This window comes from Rhinatrema bivittatum, chromosome 1, assembly GCF_901001135.1.
Source record: "Rhinatrema bivittatum chromosome 1, aRhiBiv1.1, whole genome shotgun sequence".
NCBI classification, from domain to species: Eukaryota; Metazoa; Chordata; class Amphibia; order Gymnophiona; family Rhinatrematidae; genus Rhinatrema; species Rhinatrema bivittatum.
In genome coordinates this window covers 638,485,510-638,503,133 of record NC_042615.1, presented here as the reverse complement: position 1 = coordinate 638,503,133, position 17,624 = coordinate 638,485,510, and the positions used below count along the sequence as shown (strand labels likewise).

Below are 17,624 nucleotides of genomic sequence, written 5' to 3'. Positions count from 1 at the left end.
TAACAGCAGGGAAAAGGGGAATTAGTTTCAGACAGCAACCAACAAGGACATTGAGGAAAACAAATAAGCATGGGGGTAACTTGCTGATGCGGCTATTAATACCCTTAACCAATAAGCCTTATACATGTGATGCAACGCCAACATCGCTCTCTGCTTCAGTGGCAAGAGGTTGCACAGAATTGGACTCAGACAGCAACCAACAAGGGCCCTGACTGATGGTTTGGGAAACTAAGTATGGGGTAACTTGTATGGCGCGGCAGATGCCATCCCCTGATGCTACCATTATGGGGGACACTTGTATGGCGTGGCTGATGCTACCATAAGCTTGCTGGGCAGACTGGATGGACCATTTGCTCCTTTTTTGCCATCGTTTCTATGTTTCTATCAAATGTCCAGCCTTTAGCAGTTTCTGCATTATTTAATTATATAGAAGAAAGAGGAACTTAAAGCCTTATTTTTAACTGCATAGTCCTGGCCTTGTCAGTCCCAATGCATCATTACACTTGGGATCTTAATCATAGATTCCCTCTAGAACCGACAGGATATATTTTAAAAAGTTTTCATTATTGCCTCTATGGCCAACTTCTTTTCAAATTCTCTTTTAGCCTGTCTTATCAATGTTTAACATTTAACTTGCCAGTGCTTATGCTTTTTCCTATTTTCTTCAAATGAATCCTTCGTCCAGCTTTTGAAGGAAGATCTTTTGGCTAAAATAACCTCTTTCACCTGATCTTTTAATCATATCAGCAATCGTCTGGTCTTCCTTCCACCTGTCTTAATACGTGAATACATCTGGACTGTGCTGCTAAGATGCTATTTTTTAACAATGCCTGTAGTACACTTGTAACCTTTGCAGCTGCACCTTTCAATTTCTTTCAATTTTTCTCATTTTATCAAAGTTTTCCTTTTGAAAGTTTAGTGTTTGAGCTGTGGATTTATTTATTGTCCCCCTTCCAATCACTAATTCAAATTTGATCAAGCGGCCCCACTACCATTACCTCAGTCACCAAATTCTGCGGACCATGAAGAATTAGATCTAAAATAGCAACCTTTCTCATCAGTTCCTGAACCAATTGCTCCATAAAATCTGTCATTTATTTCATCCAAAAACTTTATCTCTCTAGCATGTCCTGATCTTACATTTACCCAGTTATTGTTGAGGTAGTTGAAATTTCCCATTATTACTGTACTACCAATTTTGTTAGCTTCCCTAATTTCTCTTAGCATTTCATCATCTGTCTCATCATTGTTGCCAGTTAGATGGTAATATACTCCTGTTGCTATACTCTTCCCCAACACACATGGGATTTCTACCAATAAAGATTCTATTGTGTATTTAGTCTCTTGCAGGATCCTTATCCTATTGGACTCTGTGCCATCCACCCCCTCCCCTCCAACAAGTTGTTCCTCCCTATCATTGCGATATAATTTGTACCATGGTATGGCACTATCTCATTGGTTATCCTCCTTTCATCATGTCTCTGAGATGCCAATTAAGTCTAGCTCATTTACTGCTATACACTCTAACTCTCCCATTTTACTTCTTAGACTTCTGGCATTGGCATACAAAACATTTCAAAGTGAATTTTTTGTTTGTATTAACAACCTGCTGTTCAGTTGACAGGATTAATTTGGACGCTTTCTGCTCATGTGATTCTTTTCTTATACGCACATGGACTACTTTTGCTTTTATTGGAACCTCTCTGTTTGGATGCCTTAACTATCCTACTTCATTAGTATCCTTCAATGATACCTCCCTCCAAACCATGCACTGCTGGGCAACTGTTGGCTTTCTCCTTTGTTCTAGCTTAAAAACTGCTCTATCTTCTTTTTAAAGGTTAGCGCCAGCAGACTGATTCCACCCTTGTCAATAATGGTCGTACTATCGCTCTTTTTAACTGATCTGGCAAAATCCCTTCAATAAGGGATACATTCACCAACCTTGCAATATATGGTGAAATTTCCATTCAGATCTCCTTAAGGAGCTAACCTGGATTGAATTCAACTGACAAAAAAATGGATTCATCTTTGCTATTATTTGTTGGACTTCTAGTATCGATACTGGATCAAAAGTACCCTACTGGGATACCAATGTTATTTCGATGGTGACTGAATATCATCAACTTTTGAGAATGTAGTACAAATTTCCTCAGTCTTTTTTTTTTTAAACCCTAGCAAACACCTCACCAGACAAGCCTGATATCGTTCGAGTGACTTTACCTTCTGCTAACCTAGTCACAGAAGTATGAAATTTTATTGTTGAGAAGAGAAATTCTAATGGTAAGATCAACATCCAAATTTGAAAGTACCTCAATCAAAGGTGATACATCTCACATTAACAGCCCAGGAGGCCAGTAAGATAAACATAAAATAAAATATCTAGATATAACTAACAACAATTCATACTACAAGTTTATTTCAGTTCCCTCCCTTTTCAAACCTAACAATTTCTTCCTCAATATCAACAAATCTTCTCCCCTCCTTCCATTTCTAGACTTCAAAAAAAATCCTACTCCTCAATTTCTAACTGGTTAATAATAACTAAATCAGTTTCCTTTATCTATGTCTCCATAATGCAAACACAGTCCGGTTTTTCATGTCTAATTAAATCATTAAGAACAAGTATCTTGAGGGATGGCTTCTGGATTCCCCGCTGGACCACCAGGGAGTTTTGATGCTGAAGAAAATCCAAGATGGCTGCACGTCGCGGTTAGCAGTGAAGTGGTGCCCTGACTGCAAGCAAAAAACTTTGTTTCCTTTACCAAAATGCCTCCCAAAAGGAAAGGGAAAATTAGGGTTTACCCTTCTACACCCTTACCTTCAACTTCTACAACGATGCAACAGGAGATTATCCGATTCCTAACCTCATCAGTTTTGGAAACGCCAGGAGTCGAGGAGCCCTTGGAGCATGAGACAGAGCGGTTCCAGCCCCGGAGGAGACTACACTGAGTCCAGACCTGAGGCCAGCCCCGACGCAAAGATCAGGGTCGCAGTTTCAGCCCGGAGCACTGAGCGAGGGAACCTCTTCCGGGTTGGATGCAGAGTCACCATCTTTTACCGCAGCTATTCAGGCTTTACCAGCTATAGTGGCAACATCGGTCGAGATGCCCAGTGCGGGGATATCTAGAGCTGGCCAGGAAGAAGGGGCAACGGGGTAAGTCACGAGAACAACGTCCTGCAGTTACAAGTGGCTACCCCTGAAATTAAGCCCCTAATGATTCCTGAGCGCCCTGAGGTCGTCACTATGGCTGCACTTTGGGACCTGATGGTGGGGGTAGCTACCACGGTAAATAATCTGGCTATCAAGGTAGAGAGTTTGGCATCTCAAAACGCCTTTACCTCTCTAGATTTTCAAAGGAAAGTTGATCTGTTATCAACTAAAGTGGATTCATTGGAGGAGAAGGAATGTGAAAATTCGAAATTTAAAGTTGCTGTGATAAAAGACAAAGAATTTCTCGCTAGAAGAGTGGAAGCCCTTGAAAACACTTCTAGACATTTAAATGTCAGAATTCTAAATTTTCCCCGTGTTCTAGGTGAAACTCCATATGTTTCCTTGAAACGATATTTCCAAGAGGTTCTTGGTTTTGAAGAATCTAATTTTCCTGTTATAAATAAGTGTTATTTCCTTAAAACTGTTTCCACAAATAGAATCAATTTACAAGATAACTTGACTGAAATACTAGAAAGTTCATCACTAGAAGTGTTAGATAGAGGCACTTTATTAGTATCATGTATATCTTCAGGGGATGTTCAATCTATAATGAAAAATTATTTTAGAAAGTTTCCTACCTTATTCTTTGCTGAAAATATAAACATTTTTCCTGACCTTTCTTCCATAACACAAGAGAAGCGCAGGGCCTTTTTAACCCTGCGCCAAGAAACAATTTCATTAGGATATTCCTTTAAGCTAAAATTTCCTTGCAAATGTGTAATAAAGAAAGGTTCAGAAGTAAATATTTTTTTCACAGTTGAACAGTTGAAAACTTTCCTGCAATCTAAAAGTCCCATTACTTCATCTCCCATAAATACGTAAAAATAAGATAATTGAATGAAGACGTGCAGTTGATTATCTATTAATGTTTAATTATCTATAAGTATCTCTCTAAGTTTATGGATCTGGTTAATATACTATATTGATTTATGGATTAATAAAGTAAGGTAATTTTTAATTTATTTTACTTTGGAAATTGTATGGGAATTTTTTTTTCTTTTCCCTTCTTTATGATGATTTTCTGTATTTGCAAAAATTTGATTTTTTGTAATGTCTAAAAATGATTAAATAAAGAATTAAAAAAAAAAAGAACAAGTATCTTTTTAGAAATTGACTGCGCATTAATTAATAGGAAAATTAGCAACAACCCTGAGACCACAATTGTTCCCTACTCCAAGTTAACAACTTTGGGACTGATGCAAAAAAGAATGCGCTGAAAGCGGGCGCTGAGTGTTCAGCACCCACTTTCCTATCGCGCCCCCAAGCACCTCTCTTGGGGGCACCATGCAACATTAAAATTAGGGGTCGCGCTTTCAAGGAGGTGCTAGGGTCGATTGCACACCTCCTTGATAGCGGGCGCTCGGGAGAAGTTGGCTGGCCACAGCTGATTGCCAGTTAAGAAAACAGATGCTGAATTTATCGGCATCCGTTTTCCTAATGGTGCACAGCCATGGGTTTAGAAGACGGATGCTGGTTAACCGAGTGTCCATTTCCCAAACCTGACTGCTGGCATTCGTTTTAAAATTAAAAAAAAAAAATTCAGCTTTTCTGTACAACTTTTTGGGGGCACTCAGAAATTAACACCTGCTCCAGGAAGACTTTAATTTCTAAGTGAAAAAATGTGCGTATTGGACACACATTTTTTTTTCCCATTAGGGGTGACTAATAGCCTCATCAACGTGCATTTGCATGTGATGAGCGCTATTAGTTTCGTGGTGCGTGTTGTGGAGGCTCTAATCCCCTTTTTGGGATAAGAGGCTGTGGACGCGTCCAGCTGTGGGTTAAACAGTGTTCTCGGCTGAGCGCACTGTATTGCATCGGCCTCTTTAAGAAAAGAAGATTCTCGTGCCCTACAATTCTTTCTAATCTTCCTTCCAGGACCATATCTGCCTTGCCCTGTAATAATGGGGATCTCCTGTTCTTCTCGTCCATTATCCCCGCTTAAACAAAATATTGCCATTTTAGGTTTTTCAACTTATCAATAATCACTCTCTTATATTATAAGAATCAATACACTAAAGACACCAATCTTACCCCTTTTAGTCTCACTTTCAGGGTCACTGCTCAAGGAACTCACTATGAAATAAATAAAATATAGAAATAAAAATAACTAAGAAAATGTTTGCTGTTTTTTAAAAATAAAGTTATTTGAGGAGATCTAAACTGCTGGAAAATGTCGGTTTTTAACTTGATATATATATATATTTCTTTAACCATTATTGGGAACTGATTCCAGTTATTTTGATTGTGGTAGTGTTTTATTTTGTAAAGATATAGGAAAACAAAAATATATATTACTGTTGACTATCTGTATTGCTCATTACTGAATTTAAGTATCTGATATATGTGTGATTTTGAATGTAACATCAGATACATAAATTCAGTAATGAGCAATACAGATAGTCAACAGTAATATATATTTTTGTTTCCCTATATCTTTACAGAATAAAACACTACCACAATCAAAATAACTGGAATCAGTTCCCAATAATGGTTAAAGAAATAGCCTTAACAATTACACTCAGATAAATATATCTTATGTGTCCTATACTTTGCTTATTACTGTTATATATGATATCTTAATTTTTCAATTAAGAATTGATTCTTTGTGTTTTTTCTTTTTCAGAAGTGTTTGAGAAGACTTCCATGAACCATGAATATATGTTTTTATGTCTAATGTGTATCTCAGTCTCTTTTACAGTGAGTCAGTGTGCACTTAGCTTGCAAATCCCTCATAGCACTGCTAGGGGGCAGAGCTAGAGCTCGTATATTGAGAATGGAGGAACAGGAACACCGAGCTCATGAGTAGCTTTAGTGGAATTGAGCACGATGCTAAGGAGCACTGTTCAAGTGCATTGACTATAGCCCTCTTCTCTTGACACCATCATCTTTATTCACCAACTAACCTAACTTTAAAACTAAAAAAACCAAACAAACCAAAAACCTAACTCCCTTGCATGAATTTGTTTTCTGTATTGTAAGTATAGGCTGTATGTATGTGTCCGATGTCTTAGTGGACTGTAACTAAATACATACACACAAAAAAATAATTCAAGTACTTATCGAAATCACTGAGAGGCAGCGGCATGTGAATGCACCAGTGGCGTAGCCAGAACTGATTTTTTGGGTGGGCACAAGGTTAACATGGGTGGGCTGTAGGCATGCAGGTCTGAGACCTTTTAGTTGTTTTCTTATTGATAAATAATGCCATATACTGCACCCTAGAATGGCTTTCTAAGTAATTTGCAACAGCCATTATGCATCATGCGTGAAACTTTAAAACATTTTACCTCAATTAGTTCAAGCACTTACCAGCACCCTAGGCAAACCTTATAGTCTGGCGCCCTCCCCCCACCTCCCCATACACAATTTAAATTATCATTTATAACATATTTTACATGAAAAGTGACATTCTGAGGTAAAATTAATATACACATTGTGATAATTTCATGCACTGTTGTGATGCCAACAAGAAAACTTTGCATCTTGGAATTCATATGGCATCATACCTATTGTGATATATTTTGGAATGGTCCTCCCGTATCAACACAGTACTATCTACCAACACTCAAAGAATAACAACCCTACCTATGAAAAAGAATACCACAAATATTACACCAGAATCTAAAATATCAATACACCTCCTATCAGGAAAACAGAACAGGCCAAGCTAAAGCTACTACAGATCCCTACAGAGAAACCACATATTAAAATAATGCTTCATCTCAGCCTTTGCATGCAGAACACAAACCTCACCAAATACAGAATACAGCCACATAAAGTATAAATAGAAATGTGCAGACAAAAACTGAACTGTAAAACGCATCACGCCAGACTCTATACAGTGCAACAATGGAAAAACAAAAATTTCACCATTCCTCATGAAACAATCAATAAAATCAAGATATATAAATCATTAATCATAAAATCATACTAATAAAATAACTTCAAAACAGCTGATGAATAGAATATCCAATAATTAAAGACTCATGCAAATTTTGAAAGCTTTACCAAACTCCAATAAAATATTTCAAACAGCAGACACATCACATACTACTCAATAATTAAAATGGTAGTCAATAAAAAAAAAATGAACTTAAAAAGCCACCTTTACTTACCCTCTCCAGCAGTTCTCCTACTCCTTTCCCTTGCAGACCATACCAGAAGCAGCAGTAGCTGCTGAATCTATCCTCTCGGTTCTCTTCCTTAGGACCACAACCAGTCTCTTCTCTCTCTCTCTCTCTCACACACACACACCAGTCACACCCTCAGGACCAGTTTCTGTCTCTTACACACCAATCATCTCCCCAACCAGTCTCTCTCTCTCTCACACACACACAAGCACACACATACCAGTCATCTCCCTGATCAGTCTCTCTCACCCACACACACGTCACCTCTCTGACCAGTCTCTCTCAATCACACAATGCTCTCGCTCTCTCTTTCTTACACACAGGCTTTCAATCACACACATGCTTTCTCTATTTCACTTACACACAAGCTCTCAGTCACACATTTGTTCTATCTCACTTTATTTATTTATTTATTTATTTAAGGATTTTATATACCGATGTTCATCAAAGATATCACGTCGGTTTACAGTGTAACAAGAAACATACGCTTGGAGGGCGTTTTACATTGAACAAAATTGGTAACTTGACATCAACTTGGTAAAAGAAAAGAGGGAGGGGAGAACTAATAGGGATTATAAGAACAGAAATTAACAATTACCAAACTCACTTGCAAACTCACTTACAAACAGGCTCAATCACACACATGCCCTCTCTCTCTCACAGCCACAAGCCAGACAAAAACATGCTCCATCTCTCTCTCGCACACACATTGACACACACAAGTACCCTCCCTGACTCACATATACACCACACACATACAGAAGCACACTCCCTGTCTCACATATACATTACACTCTCACAGAAGCACCTTCCCTGTCTCACACACAGAAGCACCATTCCTTTCTCACATACACACCGCATGCACACACACAGAAGCACATTCCTTTTTCACATACACACACACAGAAGCACCCTTCCGATCTCAAATACATATATACACACAAAGACCCCCAGCTCAATAGTTCGTCTCTGGCAGCGGCTAGCAGCGCCGGTCTTCTTTTCTTCAGCCCCGCCGGCCTGGTCTCTGGCGGCGGCTGGCTGCACTGATCTTCATTTCTTTGGCCCCTCCGGCCTGGTCTCCAACGGCGGCTGGCAGCACCGGTCTTCATTTCTTCGGCCCCCACCGGCCTGATCTCCGGTGGCGGCTGGCTGTGCCGATCTTCATTTCTTCGGCCCCCGCCGGCCTGGTCTCCGGCGGCGGCTGGCAACACTGGTCTTCATTTCTTCGGCCCCCACCGGCCTGGTCTCCGGTGGTGGCTGGCAGCGAAGGTCTTCTTTTCTTCGACCCCGCCGGCTGCGAGTAGCATGCAACACATCGGTTGAGAATCGCTGGCCTAGGTCCTGCAGCTGCCACCAGTGTCGGGAATCAGAACAAAATTTTTTCACAATTCTGAGCAGGTCCGATGGAAGCAGTAGGTGGCTGCTGAGTCACCCCTAAACCTGTGGCACCCTAGGCGATCACATAGTGCTTCCACTGACCCTATGCTGCTCGTGCTGCAGGGCTCATCACTGCGAAACAGCCACGCGACGCCCTCAATGTGAGCAGGAGCAGAGGAGGCCACGTGATCAGCTACACTGGCCCTCCAGGGGAAGCCCGATCCCTCGATAGGCCAATCCACCCCGGATGCCGCGACGGCCTTGCAGGTCCAGTGCTCCACTTCTGGTTCCAGTTGGGTGGGCCCGGGTCCAAATTGGGTAGGCAGCTGCCCACCCATGGCTACGCCACTGGAATGCACCCTTAAACTAATATGTGCTGATTCAGATATGGTGTAGTCCATAATATATCATAGAGTAATGATGCATTCACATACGTTTGCATGTATTCATTCACAGTCTCTTTTTTAACTTTGTCTTTCAATGTAATTTTATCAGTTTTCGTAAATTCTTCAATAATCCTAAACTAAAGGAAAATTGTTCCAGTATATATTCTCATCAGGCTTCCAATACGGAAGCTTTTCTCTGAGTAATTTGAGCTTACCAGGCCTTAGCATTTATGAGCATATACCATCACAGTTTCCCTGTCAACAAGGATTCAAAATGTTGTACAGGATTTTCTTAGCAACAGCTGGATTATATCATTGCCTCCTTTTCCTTTATCTACAGGAAAGGCCAATTTATTATAGGTAAAGCTCAATCCTTTTTGTCCTTTATATATAGGAGGATTAGCCTGAGTTCTAAGAATTTAGCTCTTTAAAGGATTATAAATTCCTCAACAATCTTTAGTGTTAATACACTGTGCAATATTTATTTGCACTCCACTTCATTTGCAAGCCTCTAAAAATGCCAATAAAACACTTGGATTGGCAATTCTATACTTGTAACTATTACCTTTCTTACCTTTTTCTAAAAGGTTTTTTTCAAGTTTAAATACTATTTCTCACTCATTCACCTACAATTCTATATGATTCCTAACTAAATTGAATGTTTTTTTTACTTTTGCTAGGCCTCAAATAAGGGCTGTAGCAGTGCAGCTCATGTGCCCTCGGCACAGCTCCAGTTAGTTTCTCTCAAGTTCTAAACCAGTTATGGTGAACTACAGTCCTCGGGTGCTACAAACAGGCCAGATTTTCAGGATATTCACAATGAATATGCATGAGATAGATTTGCATGCATATTCTTTGTGGATATCCTGAAAACCTGGCCTGTTTGTAGCACTCGAAGACTGTAGTTCCATCACTGTTCTAAACTGTCAGCTAGCTTTTTTTTTTTTTAGTCATGATGTCTAAAGACTAAATGATGTCTAAAGACTAAAGATGTAGCTTTATGTTGTTAACCCCAATTATTTATCCAAGTTCAATCTTCCTGTTTATTGTAAGACATCCTCCTGTCATGTTATTGTTTAAAATGTAAACCGACTTGATTAGTAATTCTGTTACTGGAAAATCGGTATATAAAAATGCTAAATAAATAAAAAAATAAATGATGTCACTGACTTAATGATGTCATTGAAAATAATACTGAACCTATTTAAATAGACTGTATAATCCTTCAAATTCTGGATAAAAACCCTTCCAGTACATATGAATGTATAAAAAAGAATAATTTCTGTGCTTTGTCTAAAAGTGAGTGTCATTCCTCAAGCCTGCTTACACCTAGCTTCAGGTTGAAACCGGGTTTCCATGGAGTTACTATGGCGACTTCATAATGATGACTTCAGAATTTTGAGCTTGGACCAGTTTTTGAAGTGGTGGACCTCATTTTCATACCTGGGAACTCTCCAGATTTGACCCGGAGACTCTGGAATTCTAAAAGAATTACTGGGTCTCCAGGCCAATACTGGAAATCTCTGGGTGCTACAGCAAAACCAATCTGCTTGGACCTGGAAAGAAGAAAGGAACGTCATTGGTCTTGCACGGCTGAAAAAAGAGGAACGTGACAGTGATTTCTACCATCTCTGGACCTTTTTAACTCTTAACTTTGCTTCCTCATGACACCACCTGCTCCTGCACAGCCTGTTTCCTGTATGCAGCCACTTGCCCACCCCATCCTGTTTGCCTTGGCCAATCGACATTGCGATTTCCTGCTCGTACATCAAACGAGGAGTAAGAAACGGGCAGCGTCCATTTCCGCAGCACAGGAGGAGAAGGAAGAGACTGCTGCAGCTCCAGGAGCCCAAGTTAGTCTGCTGTTGCTAGTGTGTTTTGAAAGGGGGGGGGGGGAGAGAGAATGAATGAGCATGTCTGTGAGAGTGAGTGAGTGAGTGTGTATTTGTGTAGGAAGAAGAGATCTGAGAGTGAAAGTAGGTGAGTAGTAGAGCTGAGTGCAAGTGAGCATGGGTGTGAAAGTGAGTTGGCATGTGTGTATGGAAGAGGGAGAGACATGAGTGAGTGAGTGTATTGGTGGGAGAATGGCAGAAGTAAAGGTGTAAATGGACATGTGAAAATGAGCAGTTAAAGTAAGTGTGAACATGTAAGAGTGTTTATGAGAGCAAATTTGTGAGCATCTGGTCCCATTGTGCAGTTGCCCCCCCTCCCCCCACTAATCCCAAATCTTGCATCCTCCCCTCCAGCACCTTTATTACCTACAGAAAGTCTTGCCCCAGTGAGGACCTCACCTCAGCCTTTGCCAGATCTTCGATGAAACTCGATTGCTCTACCCCTAACACAGCCCTAGAATCCTGGAGCAACTTCACCTTAGATATCGCAAACAATCTGTGTCCCATCATCACGCATAAAATTAAACCATCTGCAAAGAAGCAAAATCCATGGTACTCCGCAGACCTTAAACACATGAAAAATGAGCTCAGGCAAAAAGAACGAGCATGGCGAAAAGATCCATCCCCCCAAAAAGCTTCCATTTTCAAATCCTCACTACATCTCTACAGGCTAGCTACCCTCAAAGCTAAACGCAACTTCTATGCCCTAAGAATCCATGACTACAAATTTAACCCGAAAGCCCTCTTCACCTATGTGTCTTCCCTTACCAAGCGCACCCCCCCCCCATTCCCGACAGCGAAGCCAGCACTAAATGTGAAGAGCTGGCGTGCTACTTTCACAACAAAATTGCAAACATTCTCCTCAGATTTTCCCCGATACCCCACTCGCTCCCTGTTACCACAGGCCGTACCCCATCCTCGGCCTCACTGAATGACCTTGATCTTGTCTCATCTACAGAAATCATTTTCAATCCTCAAAAAGATGAAACCCGCAACACACTCCTCAGACACCATCCCTACCAAAGCCCTCCTCACTATACCTGACACCATCTCGAAACCCATTGCTGACATCAATTGCTCCCTCTCCTCAGGCATCGTCTCCGATTCACTCAAACATGCCGTGGTCAAACCATTGCTCAAGAAACCCTCACTAGACCCCAAGGACTCTGCCAATTTTCGTCCCATCTCCAATCTCCCATTCATCTCAAAAGTCATGGAGAAAGTCGTCAATTCGCAACTAACTGAATTCCTTGAAACCAACAACCTACTCCACTCTTCCCAATTCGGCTTCCGCAAATATCTCAACACCGAGACCCTTTTGCTTTCCTTGACCGACTACCTGCTCAGGGGACTGGATCAAGGTCACAGCTACATTCTTGCCCTGCTGGACATTTCGGCGGCATTTGACACTATAAATCACAACCACCTCTTTTCCCGCCTAACAGACATTGGCCTCTCCGGCATGGCCCTCAAATGGTTCTTATCCTATCTCGACAATAGGTGATTCACTGTGAAAATAGGCAATGCTGAGTCCACCCACTATGCCCTCTCCCAAGGAGTCCCTCAAGGCTCCTCCCTTTCCTCTACTCTCTTTCACATTTACCTCACCCCTCTGTGCAAACTCTTATCGGAACTCGGCCTCAAATTCTTTCTGACGTACAAATCATCATACCCATTCAAGGCTCTCTATCCAAAGCCCTCGAATCCTGGGAAAATTGTCTTGCCACCATCAATACCTTACTCACCAACCTCCATCTGGCTTTAACTACATCCAAAACTGAACTGCTCCTCATCTCCCACCATCTCCCTACCAATCCCCCACTCACAAACGACCCCGCCTAAATGACTCTTCACACGCAGCCCTGTGCAAGGAACCTAGGGGTTCAAATTGACCAGCAACTGAACCTCAAAAAACATATCAACGCCATTCTCAAAGAAGGTTTCTACAAACTTAATGTCTTAAAAAACCTGAAACCATTGCTCCATGCCAGTGACTTCCATACAGTTATCCAGGCTACACTTGCATCCAAGATGGATTACTGTAACTCCCTCTTTCTTGGCCTACCCTACTCCTCCATAAAACCCCTCCAAATGCTGCAGAACGCTGTAGCCAGAACTCTCGCAAATATGACCATATCTCCCCTATCCTTAAGGACCTGCACTGGCTCCCCATTCCCTCCCGTATCCTCTTTAAAGCCTTGACCATTATCCATAAAGCTATATATACTCACTCCAATTGGCTCGTCGACCGCCTCTGCCTCACTTGCCCTAATCGACCCACGAGGACCATAAACAAAGGGTCCCTCCATGTGCCCTCCCTAAAGAAAGTGCACCTCACATCTACAAGGGATCGGGCGCTCTCCATTGCTGGACCCATGCACTGGAACTCACTCCCGACCCACCTCAGACTAGAATCATGCACCATAAAATTTAGAGCCCTACTTAAGACTTGGCTTTTCAAACAAGCCTTCCCCAAAAATCCTTGACGACCCCCGAACTGTGATGCTATATTGTTTTGAATTGACTTTGCTTATTTTCCTCTAGGCTCTAGAGGAAAACCTTGTTTGATTTATTCCTATGATTTCCTCGCTTTCCTATCGGTTCTCTGTACCCTCTCCCCTTCCCCTGTTATTTGTAACTTCCTTCTTATAGTTCTTATAGTTCGATGTAAACCAATATGATGTTTCGACTAATATCGGTATAGAAGATGCTTTAAATAAATAAATAATCCATGATAATCTCAGGGTAACTGGAAGTCAAAAGTTCCCAGGTATGCTCATTTTTTTCCATCTACGTTCTATTAATTTTAATGGCTATGGAAAAATCCATTGAAATTAACTATAATAAATATCTACAGAAAACTTAAAGTAACTAAATGTCTCAAAATTTCTCTTAGACTCATTAATACCTTCTTTACATAATACATACTTACTCATTGCCAGGAAAACCCAATTTAACCACTCCTAGATCCAATTTTATTAATAATTCAAAATTAAAAACACTTCGAATCAAACTACTACTACTTTAGATCTCTCCTTTGGTGACCACCACCACAAAACCAATTTTTCTGAAGAATGTTTGCAACTTTTGAGTCCCTAGCTACTACAGGTTAATTAATTAACTAAGGGCCCTATTTACTAAGGGGCTGATGCAATACAGTGCGCTCAGCCTGGAGCAGGCGTTAATAGTTGATCGCAGGTAAAAGAAATACAGAAGAGCAGAAAAAATGCTTTTCTGTACTTATTTTTTTTACTTTAAAAAAGAACTCGGCAGACTGCCGAGTTATGAAGACAGACGCTGGTAAACTCAGCCTCAGTTTTCATAACCTGCCGGTCTGCCAGTAATGAAAACAGCCAAGTCAGCGGCTGTTTTCATTACTGGCAGACTGGCAGGTTATGAAGACCGAGTTTACCGGCGTCGGTCTTCATAACCGGCAGCCGCGGCGGGTAGCGTTAGCAAGGAGGTGCTAAGTTTGCGCAAGCGACCCTAGCGCCTCCTTATTAGCGTGACCCCCTAATTTACATATTGCATGGTGCCCCCCTTGCGGGCGCCATGCGTGCCTTAAGAAAGCGGGCACTGAAAAGTCAGCGCCCGCTTTCTGTGATCATTATCGCATCGGCCCCTAAGCATTTTTTCCATAGACACAAAATGGGAAGAAAACCTTTAGTAAATAACCCCTAAATAACCACTTTTGGACCCAAACACTGATTGTGGTCAGGTTACCCAACCTTCTTCACCTAACCACCTCTGTCAAAATTCAAACTTTTATTAATTTGAAAAGATTATGTTAATCAGTTGGCGCTGGGTATGCCATGGTGATTCCTGGGTGCTTAAACTTATATGGCAGCTTCTCCTCTAGCTGCTCATCAGAATCAACAGGGTTTAGACCTTTTAAAATATTTATTTTATTTTAACTTTAAAAGTGCCTTCAGGCACTGATGTGGCCACCCATCCGATGACATCGCTAGCGAGGACCCCTGGCTTACACACACAACGCGCCGGGGAGCTTGCAGTGACAGCGTTCCCAGTGCTGCTGCTGCCGCCGCCTTTGCCTGCAGCCGTGTGACGACATTCAGCATCAGCTGTTCGCGATCCCGTTCCCTTCGGGGGGGAATCGGAGCGGCAGCGGAGACCTCACTAGCTGCTAGCCCCAGCTCCCGCCTCGCTTTGACCATGCTCTCTCGCCGCGAGGAGCTCCCCAGGCTCCTGCAGCACTGCTTCACTCGCGACAGACAGCTACTTTCATTTTCTTAATCGCGGCTCAAAACCGTGTGTGTGTCTGTGTCTTAACAATAAGAACACTGCAGCCACACTCCCGGGCTACCCAGAGCCCAGCCAGTCACCTCGGTTCTCTCCAATCTAAAAAAAAAAAATAAAATTATATATCGGGCCAAGTTATTCTGTCTCCAGTCCCAGGATCCCACCGGGACTTTTATCAACAACCCTTAAGCACCATTTGGAGCAACAGGGTCAGGACTCAGCAAAGAAACTCTAGGCAGGTAAATCAAACATTTTTAATAACCAAGTCACAATAAGAACTGCTATACTGGGTCAAAATAAGGATCCATCAAGCTCAGTATCCTGTCTTCAACAGTGGCCAATCCAGGTCATAGTATCTAGCAAAATCCCAAGCAGTAAATAGATCCCATATTAACTCTTGGCAATAAATAATGGCTTTCCTCAAGCCCACCTAGTCAATAACAGTTTATGGACTTCTCCAGGCACTTGTCCTCCATGACTGGAAAAGGACATGACTGGAAATCCCTTCTCTTTCTCAAAAACATCACCTATCCCCCCCCCCCAATCCAAGCCCCCCCCCCATCATGTGATGGGGGCAAAGGCCAGCTGGCACCATTTTGAAAGATGATGGCAACTGGCTTGGAGCCTAGGAGTCAACCCAGGCACTAGATTACCAGGGATCCCACTAGGTTACCAGAGACATATTCTGAGGTAAGGGGGGGGGGGGTCTAGAGGGTGGGCTAGGATGGGTGGGGGGGAGGGTGATGGAATCTGGGAGAATGATTTGGGGTGGGGTCAGGTAATGTATTTGAGAAAGAGGAGAGGTTTGGGAAGGGATTGAGGTATTGTCATGCAACTTTCAAATTCTATTTTTTCCCTGTTGAGCCAACTCTAGAGGTGGAGGGGTGGGGAGTGGGTGAGGTTCTACCCAGATTTTGGAGAGGGGGGAGGTGATCATAAATATGGAGGGCTAGTTTGATTGGTGTGGCCCTTTTAGAGGAGGGAGGCCCCAGACAAAAACGGTCACCATTGTATGCTTTTTTTGTTTTCCCACGATATAAATTCTTGTGGAATTTTTCATGAAAAAAAAATACTGTGCGGAAGCCGTTGTGGTATTTTATGGTGTGGGGGACAAATACTGCAGGAATGCCCTCACCCCTGTGATAAAATACCCCAGCATAGTAAATGCCTCCTAATTGAAGGTTGAAGTCTTAGCAGTGGGATTTGAACCCTGGCTTCCCTGAGTCTCATCCCAATGCTTAACTGCTAGGCTAATCTACTCTATAGTAACAAGTGAAGTCCTTTGCACAAAATATACAGAAACTGGGTCCTCTCTGTTCCCAATGGGGCATGTGCTTCTTTTCCTGCCTCTTGTCACTAGAGATCCTCTGTGTTTATTCCACGTCCTTTAGGATTCCTTCACTGTTTTCTTTTTTAAATTCACCACCTCCTCTAAGAGGACATTCTATGCATCCACAACCCTTACCATATAAAAAATATTTGCTGATATTGGGCCTGAGTCTACTCCCTGGGTTTCCTATCATGACCCCTAGTTTTACAGCTTCCTTTCCCAATGGAAAAAGATTTTCTTCTGCATTTCTAATATGGGTGTTTATGTGAATAAATTCTTTTGAAAATTACCCCCTATAAACATTGATGGCTCTATGAGTTTCTGTGGCTGTCAGGGCCTCCTGTTTTGCTGTGCCTGCTGCTGTTTTTGTCCACCCTGCAGAAGCTGGGGCCCTGGCTTGCTTACAGGCTGATACAGTACAGTACAGTACTGTTAGCCCAGGTTTGGATGCGCGTTTTTGACACGCTAGCTTTACCCCTTATACAGTAAGGGGTAATAGCGCGTCAAAAACGTGCGTCCAACCCCCCCGAAACTAATAGCGCCCACAACATGCAAATGCATGTTGATGGCCCTATTAGTTATTCCCGCGCGATACAGAAAGCAAAATGTGCAGCCAAGCCGCACATTTTACTTTCAGAAATTAACACCTGCCAAAGGCTGGCGTTAATTTCTGCCGGCACCGGGGAAGTGTACATTAAAGCAGAAAAAACTGCTTTTCTGTACACCCTCCGACTTAATATCATAGCGATATTAAGTCGGAGGCCCCAAAAGTAAAAAAAAAATAAAAATCGGCCCGTGGGTCGGAAGAAGGACGCTCAATTATGCCGGTGTCTGTTTTTCGAACCCGTGACTGTCAGCTGGTTTGAGAACCGACGCCGGCAAAATTGAGCGTCGTCTGATAAACCCGCTGACAGCCGCCGCTCCTGTCAAAAAGGAGGTGCTGGGGATGCGCTAGTGTCCCTAGCGCCTCCTTTTACCACGGGCCCTAATTTGCAAAGGCCACCCTCCTGAATCGCGAGCCCAGGAGAGTGGTCT

The 17,624-nt window shown here is 42.2% G+C and overlaps 1 protein-coding gene across 2 annotated transcripts in view; it reads left to right on the top strand.

The window, feature by feature from the left end:
* Positions 1-15,380: 15,380 nt before the first annotated feature.
* The window catches only part of C1H5orf30 (chromosome 1 C5orf30 homolog), a 51,967-nt gene continuing 49,723 nt past the window's right edge, over positions 15,381-17,624 (top strand). The window contains exon 1 of one of the 2 annotated variants that reach the window (XM_029572452.1): positions 15,381-15,498. The gene's annotated coding sequence lies outside the window, so the exon portion shown is untranslated. The remainder of the gene's footprint in view (positions 15,499-17,624) is intronic. The other variant, XM_029572444.1, reaches the window with a different exon arrangement.